Source organism: Hibiscus syriacus, unplaced genomic scaffold (genome assembly GCF_006381635.1).
Source record: "Hibiscus syriacus cultivar Baekdansim isolate YM2019G1 unplaced genomic scaffold, ASM638163v2 tig00110895_pilon, whole genome shotgun sequence".
NCBI classification, from domain to species: Eukaryota; Viridiplantae; Streptophyta; class Magnoliopsida; order Malvales; family Malvaceae; genus Hibiscus; species Hibiscus syriacus.
In genome coordinates this window covers 4,043,274-4,053,985 of record NW_024062903.1, presented here as the reverse complement: position 1 = coordinate 4,053,985, position 10,712 = coordinate 4,043,274, and positions in this window count along the sequence as shown.

The following is a 10,712-nucleotide window of genomic DNA, read 5'->3' as shown; positions in this document are numbered from 1 at the left end:
CTTAAGGGAAGCCCAAATCTTCATCAACAAACCTTGGTTCTGGTTCTGGTTCTGCTCATGAATTCGGCGCAATCCCAAATATTTGGTTATTAATATTTAAAAACTAAATTGATTCAATCAACATCTCTAATTTTAAATTATCCAACGCTTTTCCCACATCTGTAAAATACATCTAAAAAATCATTTTTAAAATATTATATTGTAAAATATTCTTTTTTAAATGTAGGACGAAAAAACTATAAAATATTACTTTTGTGACAAATTTTTTTTCATAAAATAATAAAAAAATTCTTAAAATATCTCCATAGAAAAAGTACTCTAGTTTGAGGTAAAATTATGAGAATAATACTTTTTATTATTATGTAGGATAATAACATCTAAAAAATTATTTAAAAATTTAATTTTTAAGACCAAGAAACTTAGTCATGATTTTGAATGTTTGCACTTGTCAAGGTCAAAATACAAAGAAAAGGTAAAATATGTAATAAAAAATTATACGAATTTTATCTAAAAATAAAAAACACGCACTTTACTTGTCAAAGGTTATATTTAAACATTTGTAAAATTATACTTAAAAGAAGAAACAAGTACAGGCCAAACGATTACAACAACACGTATGTATAGATCTTGTCTTTGATCACTCAATTAGTACATATTTTAAACACTTGAAAAAACTAAAATCTAAATAAAATAGGATTTAATAATCTCATTACTAAACTTGTTGATTTTTGAGTTGTCAAAGACAAGTCATGAACTTTGATTAGGCCCATGTTAGTATAGTAGTTAAAGGAAGTTTTGGATGCTATTTTTTATCTATCGTACTGATATGGGTCTGATAAAAATTCAGAATATGTCTTTGACAACTCAAAATCAACAACTAAGATTGTGGGATTCTCAAAGATCACATTATTTAGATATTGATTTTTTTTTTCGTGTGTTTAAATATAATTTTTTAAATATCCAATCCTTAAGTGATTGAAGATAAGGCCTACACGAGCGTCGTCGCTATTTTTTGATCCATCTCATGCTCTATCATACGTGCCTTATGTGCTATAGTTGGCTCGAGGGCTTATGTTCGAAGGAGTCAGATTCTTTGAAGCGTCTAGTAATAAAAAAGGCCTGCCATGGGCTCTTGGTTAGCAAAGAACCGATAGTTTTCTAAGGTCATTCTTCAGAGGTATAACAAAATGCCCCTCATTGGTCGAGAGAATGCCATAAAGTGAATTGATTCGAGACTTATGAAGAAAGATATATTTGATCGATTGTTGGTGGTTCACTCCTTTCGGTTTGGACGGAGAGTCGTAGTCAGTGATAGAACGATTGTTGTTCGTTAATTGTGTAAGAGGGTCAGTCATGAGAAAGAATAAGAAGGACGGGTATTCATTGTAGAAGGTGTCACATGCATCTCAGTCATGTTGAGGAGTATTTATAATGGTCTTTAGTGTGTGTGAGTCATAGGGTCATTATGATTTTTTTATGTCGGCGAGCCATTTAGATTTGATAGTCAAACCTTAGATTTCGCTCTGGCGGATCACGTAGGTCTTTCAGGGATCCTATCTTAAGGTTTTATCTATGCATTGTAGCTAGCTCGAGGACTCCTGTTAGAAAGGTCTAAGTTCTCTAGAGGGTCCAATAATTGGAGGGTCCTACCAAAGGCTCTCGATTTAAGGAGAACCAATAATTTCAGAGGTCATTCTCCACAAGTATAATAGTCCTCAAAATTTACTTAAAATAAAATAAACGAAGATACGTGAGAAATGTAAAATGTTAAGATACATATATACTCCTCTGTTGAACTATATTTTGATATAACAAATTAAGGCAAAATGTTTTTGGACTTGAATTGAATTTATTCAAAAGTTTTCAAAAATAATTCAAAGTCCATTAAAAGTGAATTTGAGCACAAAGCCGATTTTCAACGTACGTAGTACAAATACTATTCTTGTAGTATCGATATTATATGAACAATACTGATATTGTTCATGTGGTATAGATACCCTAGGTAAGAGAAGTATTGATACTCTCTAGGTAGTATCGATACTACCAGCATTGCTCAAATTCCAGAATGCAAAAATGGTATCGATACCCAAAGGGGTACCGATACTACTCAACATAGTAGTATCGATATAATAGGCTTAGTATCGATACCATCAGGTCCAACGGCTAGTAACAACTAGTTTTATTTAAATATAACAAAGGTAGTACCAATACTCCCTATAGGAGTACTGATACCCTCTGTACTGGGCAACTTTATTTTGCAGAGAAAACATCCCCAAACAGCTAGAAATCATCCCCAATGTCTAGAAACAACCACAAACTCATTTCAACATATAAATACAAGTTCAAGACACTTGAAGAAGGGTTAGAACACCTATCCAAGCAATCAAACACAAAATAAGAGTTTTTCATTCCTATTTTACTTTCTCTTGTAAATATTTTGTTTTTGTGAGCTTTAATTTGTAAACACCCTACCTTTAAGTGGTTTTATTTGTTTACTTCTTTTTACCTTTTGTAAAGGGGATTGGTTCTAGTTTAGCTAAGTGAAAAACTAGGAAGTTTGTAAAGGTTACTCTTGATCTTTGAAAAAGAAATAACAAATTAGTGGATTTGTTGGAAAATCCTTAGTGAGGAGCTAAGGCAGTGGAGGTAGACTTAGTTGAGAAGTCGAACCACTATAAATCGCTGTGCAAAACTTTCTATCTTTTAATTCTCCTTACTCCCCAAAGAATTTTTGCCAATTCACCCCTTATACATTTTTCGGTTGTTCAAATTGAGCTTCGTAAATCCCAACAATTGGTACCAGAGTTTGACTCGTTAGAAGGTTTAACCACCTTGAGACGATCATAGAAGAAGCTCTACCGATTCCTTATGTAACCGACAAGAAGATGGCTTCGACTTCCGGCTCTTACTATATTGAAGACTCACAACCGATCAACAAGCCTCCTCACTTCATTAGAGCTAATTATACCTATTGGAAGAATATGATGATGCTCTTCATTCAAGCCAACGATCTTGGAGCTTGGAACTCAATCATGAAGGGATACTCCATTCCACCCGGTGTGATAGATGATTGGTGTAACACCCATCTCCCGTATACCTTTCCGTACACGAGATACATATGTCACATCACAGTTAAAACAATTTTGCGTTTGAAAACCCATAAAATTTTGTTCCTTTTTATAAAACAATTTAATTTACTAATAATAAAACATGCATTAAACTTAAATAGATAAACAAAAAGTAATTTTCAAACACTTCTGAAGTTTACATCATGTTAAATCAATTGCTTTTCAGAGCGTTATTACTAAATCTGTAACCCCCTAGACCCGGCCTATGCGTTTCGACTAAGTCTAGTGGATCACATACATGATTCTTAAAGACATTTTCTGAAACCGTTATTCAATCATTGTAAAATCACATTATAAATGACATGATATTATACTATCAAAACCCAAATTGTAAATATAATACCAATAAGTAATAAATTAATTTAAAACAGGTCTTCAAAATCAAAATCACAATAAACCGAATAGTAATAGTAAAAGTGTCATCATCTTAAAATACGATACTTTAAAATAAGGTCCATGTCACCAAAATAATGTCAACTAGCAAGATAAAACATTACAATCAGATATACTTCAAGAGATATGTTGATCCTCTAAGTGCTCGAACCGATTTATCTAACCAACAGTATCTGAAAGGGGGAAAAATATTTTCGAAAGGTGAGCTAGGCTCAGTGTGTCCCAACATTACCATAAAATCACCATATGTACCTTAAACAAATCATAGTCCAGTAAATCTCACAAATTCGTAAAAGAGTTTAACTTTTGAAAATCATAGTTTAAACCCTTTTCTGGTACACCATCAGTAGTTCCCAAAATTATTTCCATATAGCTACTTTATGCACATAGCAAAAAGAAGCCGACTTAAGGATAGGCTATCAAGCTTGTATCCTTAAGCCAAGTCAAGTCCATATAGCTTACCCTAAGCACACAGCAAAGGAAAGCCGACCTAATGAAACATCTTGGGGCCCTCAAGAGTCACATTAGGCCCGTTTATTAGCTTGATCAGAGCTATACAATTGTAGTTCAATCCATCCCAAAATCAATATCCATATACCAGTCATCAAAGTCCATAAATCATCAACAATAAATCGGTGTACCAACAATAATAAACCATAGATTTCAATGTACCATATTTCAAAACATATATAAAACCATTATGTAGTAAACATGAACACACCTCGATAATGGGTTCAGATAGTAGATCTACTGATTGCTGGTTTCACCACGCTCTGTTACAGTTTTCGAACGGGTGAATATTGGTATACGTGGTTTAACAAATCTAGAAGAGTTGGGTCGAGCTGTCGGACGATCCGAAGAGTCTCTTGTACCTTCAAACAATAATAATCTATCAGTCCCAAATCTTACTTAATTGTTCAAAGCTAGACTTCTTAAGTATATAAGCATTTTCTGGGTTCGACTATCAATTTGGGGTATTTCGAGTCTGAATTTGGCCAAACGGATTGCGGAATCGGAATCAGGACGTCGATAAACATAAAGTATGACTTTTCAAAAATTCAAATTCTTTGTCAAAGTCAAAGTCAACCACTTTGACCATCGATTTAGAGACTTTTGAGTTCGAATTTGGTGAAACAGACCCCAAAAACGGATTCGGGACGTTGAAAATTGTCAGGATAGGTATTTTCGGAAAAGATTAACGATCGTTTAATAGCCAGTCAAAGCCGGTCAAAGTTCTGGTCAAAGGAGGTCAACAAACTGTCAAACATTTGACAATTCCCAAAATGTCACTTTTTTAAAATAATTCTCAGAGTGTTACCTTTTACGAAATAATTTCCAATATGTTACCTTTTTGAAATATTTCCCATAATGTCACTTTTTCAAAATAATTCCCAAAATGTCACCTTTATCGAAATATTTCCCAGAATATCACCTAACAACAATTATTTACCAATCTAGCCATCTTCTTAAAATATTTACTAAACTAACACCCAAACCGGTCAACCACTGTTTTGAAGCTCCCTGGTGTCCTAAAAATTTCCGAAATATTTCCAAAAATTATTTTAAGCGATTTTGAGATACTTACAAAGCTCGGTTCAAAATTTTGAACGGTGGAGAGCTCGATTTCAACAAATCCGAAACTTTGACCGCTTCACCCCTCCACTCGCCGGCGACGACGGAGAAACGGTGAACACCGGTGGACTCGGAACGATGCAAAGAACACGATGGTGCGGGAGGTGTCGAAAATAGATCAACGATCGGAGATGAATTTATGATTTTCTCGGCGGTGGTGCTAAAAAAATGTCGAGACTTTGACTCGAAATTCACGGCGTTTGGCAGCATTTCGCTATAATTGGTTTACTGGGCTTTGTTCACGAGTCGAAGATGAACACGATGGTGGTTTCAATTTGACGGTCGGAGGTCGGACGGTGTCGGAATCGGGCTTCAAAGCAGAGGTACGGGAGGAGAATTTTATGAGTTGGTTTCTGTGTTTTTCACGCAGAAACCAATTCGTTTCATTTAATAAAAAAGGTTGCCGACACTTTTTTTTGGGTAAATTCAGGGCTTGGTCCCTGAATTTTCTTAATCTCTAAAACAGGATACAAGTTTTGAAAACTTTCAATTTAGTCCCAAAATTTCACCAATTTACAAAATTATAATTTTTTTCTTTTCATTTTTTTCAGGGTTGTTACAATTCTCCCCCTCTACAAGAAATTTCATTCTCGAAATTTACCTTATGAGAATAGTTGAGGAAACTGAGCCTCCATTGACTCCAACGTCTCCCAAGTAGCTTCTGAGGGACCTCGATTACTCCATTGAACTTTGACTATTGGAATACGTTTATTCTGAAGAACTCGCTCATCTCTTTCTAAGATTTGAATGGGCTCATCCTCATATGACAAATCAGGTCTCAGCTCTACTTCCTCAACCTGAATGATGTGAGCTGAATATGGACGGTATCGCCTCAACATTGATACATGAAAGACATCATGAATACGACTGAGCTCAGGAGGCAACTCAAGCTGATATGCAATGGGTCCTACCCTCTTCAAGATACGAAATGGTCCAATAAATTTTAGACTCAATTTACCCTTACGCCTGAATCTCAATACTTTCTTCCAAGGTGAAACTTTTAAAAAGACCTGATCTCCAACCTCAAACTGTATATCTTTCCTTCTCTGATCTGCATAAGACTTCTACCTATCAAATGCCTCTTTCAGACGGTCACGGATCAATCTGACTGTATCCTCCGTCTCTCGCACTAACTCAGGTCCCAAAGTCTTCCTATCATGCAACTCAGTCCAACAAATCGGGGTGCGACATCTACCCCCATAAAGTGTTTCATAGGGTGCCATAAGAATGCTGGTCTGGTAACTGTTATTGTAAGCAAATTCAGCCAAAGGCAAAAAGTTCTCCCAGTTACATGAAATCCATTACACAACTCCGTAACATATCCTCTAGAATCTGAATCACTCTCTCAGATTGACCATCAGTTTGTGGATGAAAGGATGTGCTATAATCCAATCTTATTCCCAAAGCCGTATGTAGCGCCTTCCGAAATCTCGAAGTAAATCTCGGATCTCGATCAAAAATAATAGACACTGGAACACCATGTAATCGGACAATCTCTGAAATATACAATCTCGCCAGCTTGTCTAAAGTATATTTTACCCGCACAGGAATGAAGTGAGCTTACTTTGTAAGTCTCAACACCAAAACTGAATCCTTTTTCGAAGGAGTCATAGGTAAACCAGTAACAAAATCCATAGTAATACGCTCCCATTTCTATTAAGGAATCTTGATAGGTTGTAACAAACCTGATGGATGTTGATGTTCTGCCTTAACTTGCTGACAAGTCAAACACCTAGCCACAAAATTCGAGATGTCATTCTTCATGTCGACCCAATGATACCTCTCTCTCAAATTCCGATACATCTTATCTCCACCGGGGTGCATAGCATATGGACTACTATGAGCCTCCGTAAGGATAGTCTGCCTCAACTCAGTATCATCCGGCACACAATACGACCTTTGAAGCATAAAACTTCATCCTGATCAGGGCGTAATCTGAGCTTGTCCCTGCTCTACTTGCTCAAAGATGGAAAGCAAGGAGCTATCAAGGGGCTGCTTAGCTTTGATCTCATCAACCAAGGTTGGCTTAACTTGCAATTTTGCTAACAGAGTGCCATCGTCATATAAATTCATCCTGGCCATTAAAGACCTCAACTCCGATACCGTCTTTCGACTCAAAGCATCCGCTACAATGTTACCTTTACCAGGGTGATAATCAATCACGCAATCATAATCCTTTAGAAGCTCTAGCCAGCGTTGCTATCTCAAATTAAGCTCCTTCTGGGTCAAAAGATACTTTAAAATCTTATGATCCGTGAAAATGTAACACTTCACTCCATAAAGATAGTGTCTCCAAATCTTCAAGGCAAAAATCACTGTTGCTAACTCCAAATCGTGAGTAGGATAATTACACTCATGCGGTCGCAGCTGACGGGATGCATAAGCCACCACCTTACCTTCCTGCATTAGAACACAACCAAGTACTGAATGTGACACATCACTATACATTGTAAAATCCTTCCCGGACTCTGGTTGAATCAACACCGGTGCTTGAGTCAAAACCGCCTTTAATTTCTCAAAGCTCTCCTGTTGTGCCTCGCCCCAGTCAAACGGCACATTCTTCCTTAATAATTTTGTCAAAGGAGAAGCAATGATCGAGAAGTCCTCAACAAAACGTCAATAATAACCAGCCAAGCCCAAGAAACTGCGGATCTCAGATACGTTCTTAGGTCGTTTCCAATTCATAATAGCCTCTATCTTGTTGGGATCAACCTGAACACCTCGCGCAGAAATAATATGCCCTAGAAACGACACTTTTTGAAGCCAAAACTCACACTTGCTTAGTTTGGCATAAAGACGATGCTCTCTCAAAGTCCGCAGGACGATCTTCAAATGCTCGTCATGCTCAGCCTCTGTACAAGAATAGATCAGAATATCATCAATGAAGACCACCACAAATTAATCCAAATATGGTCGGAACACCCGATTCATCAAATCCATGAAAGTTGCAGGAGCATTCGTCAAACCAAAAGGCATCACCAAGAATTCATAATGACCATATCTAGTGCGAATGGCCATTTTTGCAACATCAGATCCTTTAACTTTCAATTGATAATACCCCGAACGAAGATCAATCTTAGAGAATACAGTAGCTTCTCGCAGTTGATCAAATAAGTCATCAATCCTGGGTAGTGGGTATTTATTCTTGACCGTCATCTTGTTCAATTTCCGATAGTCAATACATAATCTTAGTGACCCATCCTTCTTTTTCACGAACAGAACTGGAGCTCCCCATGGTGAAGTACTATATCGGATAAATCCTCAATCGAATAATTCTTGCAATTGGACCATCAACTCCTTAAGTTCATTTGGAGCCATACGATAAGGTGCCATCGAAATAGGTGAAGATCCTGGATAAGTCTCAATCTCGAACTCTACCTCTCTATCAGGAGGTAACCCAAGCAACTTCTCCGGAAAAATATCCGGAAACTCGCTAACTGTACGAATCTCCTCGATCGTGGAAAATGCACATTTGGTGTTCAAAATACATGCAATGAAAGTCTCATATCCCTTCTGGATCATACGATCAATTTCTATCGCTGAAACTATATTGGAGAGATAGCCGCGACGTTCACCAATTAACACAACGGTCCGACCATCAGAAGTTTTCAGAGTAGCTCTCTTGTACTCGCAATCCAGATTTACTTTGTATTTAGTCAACCAATCCATCCCAAGAATTAGATCGAACTCCTCTAAAGAAAGCTCCATAAGATCAGCGAGAAAAAATTTCTCCCTGAACCTCAAGAGGACAACGCCGAAATACTTTATTCACTAATACCGCTTGTCCTACTGGACTCGTAACTGTAATAGTATTTTCATTGTTCTCAATCGGAATCTGAAGGTTTCGAGATACTGAGCTCGATACATAGGAGTGAGTGGAGCCATTGTCCAGTAATGCAAAGTATGAGATATAATAAATAGTAAATGTACATTCAATAACCTCAGGTTCATCTCTGTCATCCCGACGTCTAGTGGCATAAACCAAAGCTGGCTGTCTAGCCTCAGAAGCTGTTGGCCCTCAATTTTTCTGAGGTCGGGCTCTACTGTCTATCCTGGACGCTGATCCTCAAGTCTTTCCTTGACTACGATCTCTAATTGTGGTCTGTACTATAATCTGAGAACGCACAGGAGTCTGAGTAGCGGTCTACTCAAACGAAGCTAGCTGAGGACAATCCCTCCGATAATGACCACTAGATCCACACTGATAGCAAAGACTCAACTTCTTACGACACTCTCCTGTGTGCTGTTTACCACAATACTCACAAAGGAGTCCATGATAATACGACGAGGAACTGTCTCGACTGCCAACTAACGGTGAGGATGCTGCAGGCCTAAAACGTGTATTGCTTCTCTGAGGGGCCAAAATATGAGTCCTCTTCCCGGACTGTGCTGATGACTCAATATTAGTCACTCCTATGATCGATGTAGTCATGCCGATACCTGCAGCAGAAGACAGATTCGTTGGGGTCGTAGGAGCAGGATCACCTAAAGGAGGTGGGGGATCTACTCGTATCCCATCGATCGGGTCTGTAAATCTAGCCACTCGACCTCGTCCACGGCTAGTTTGACGACCACGTCTAGCACTAATTTTGATGGATCTCAAGTTTACTCTAGAAGATGAAACTTAGGGTTAGATAAGCACTTGGAGTCTCGAACACAGTTAAAATTCTTAATAATTTTGTGACATGGCCTTAGTAACCTGTTTTGTAAAATATTTCAAAACCGTATTTTCAATGTGGACTCATACACAGTCTGAGGGTTTAAAACCAAAAGCTCTGATACCAATAAATGTAACCCCCTAGACCCGGCCTATGCGTTTCGACTAAGTCTAGTGGATCACATACATGATTCTTAAAGACATTTTCTGAAACCGTTATTCAATCATTGTAAAATCACATTATAAATGACATGATATTATACTATCAAAACCCAACTTGTAAATATAATACCAATAAGTAATAAATTAATTTAAAACAGGTCTTCAAAATCAAAATCACAATAAACCGAATAGTAATAGTAAAAGTTTCATCATCTTAAAATACGATACTTTAAAATAAGGTCCATGTCACCAAAATAATGTCAACTAGCAAGATAAAACATTACAATCAGATATACTTCAAGAGATATGTTGATCCTCCAAGTGCTCGAACCGATTTATCTAACCAACAGTATCTGAAAGGGGGAAAAACATTTTCGAAAGGTGAGCTAGGCTCAGTGTGTCCCAACATTACCATAAAATCACCATAGGTACCTTAAACAAATCATAGTCCAGTAAATCTCACAAATTCGTAAAAGAGTTTAACTTTTGAAAATCATAGTTTAAACCCTTTTCTGGTACACCATCAGTAGTTCCCAAAATTATTTTCCATATAGCTTACTTTATGCACATAGCAAAAAGAAAGCCGACTTAAGGATATGCTATCAAGCTTGTATCCTTAAGCCCAAGTTAATAAGTCCATATAGCTTACCCTAAGCACACAGCAAAGGAAAGCCGACCTAATGAAACATCTTGGGGCCCTCAAGAGTCACATTAGGCCCGTTTATTAGCTTGATCAGAGC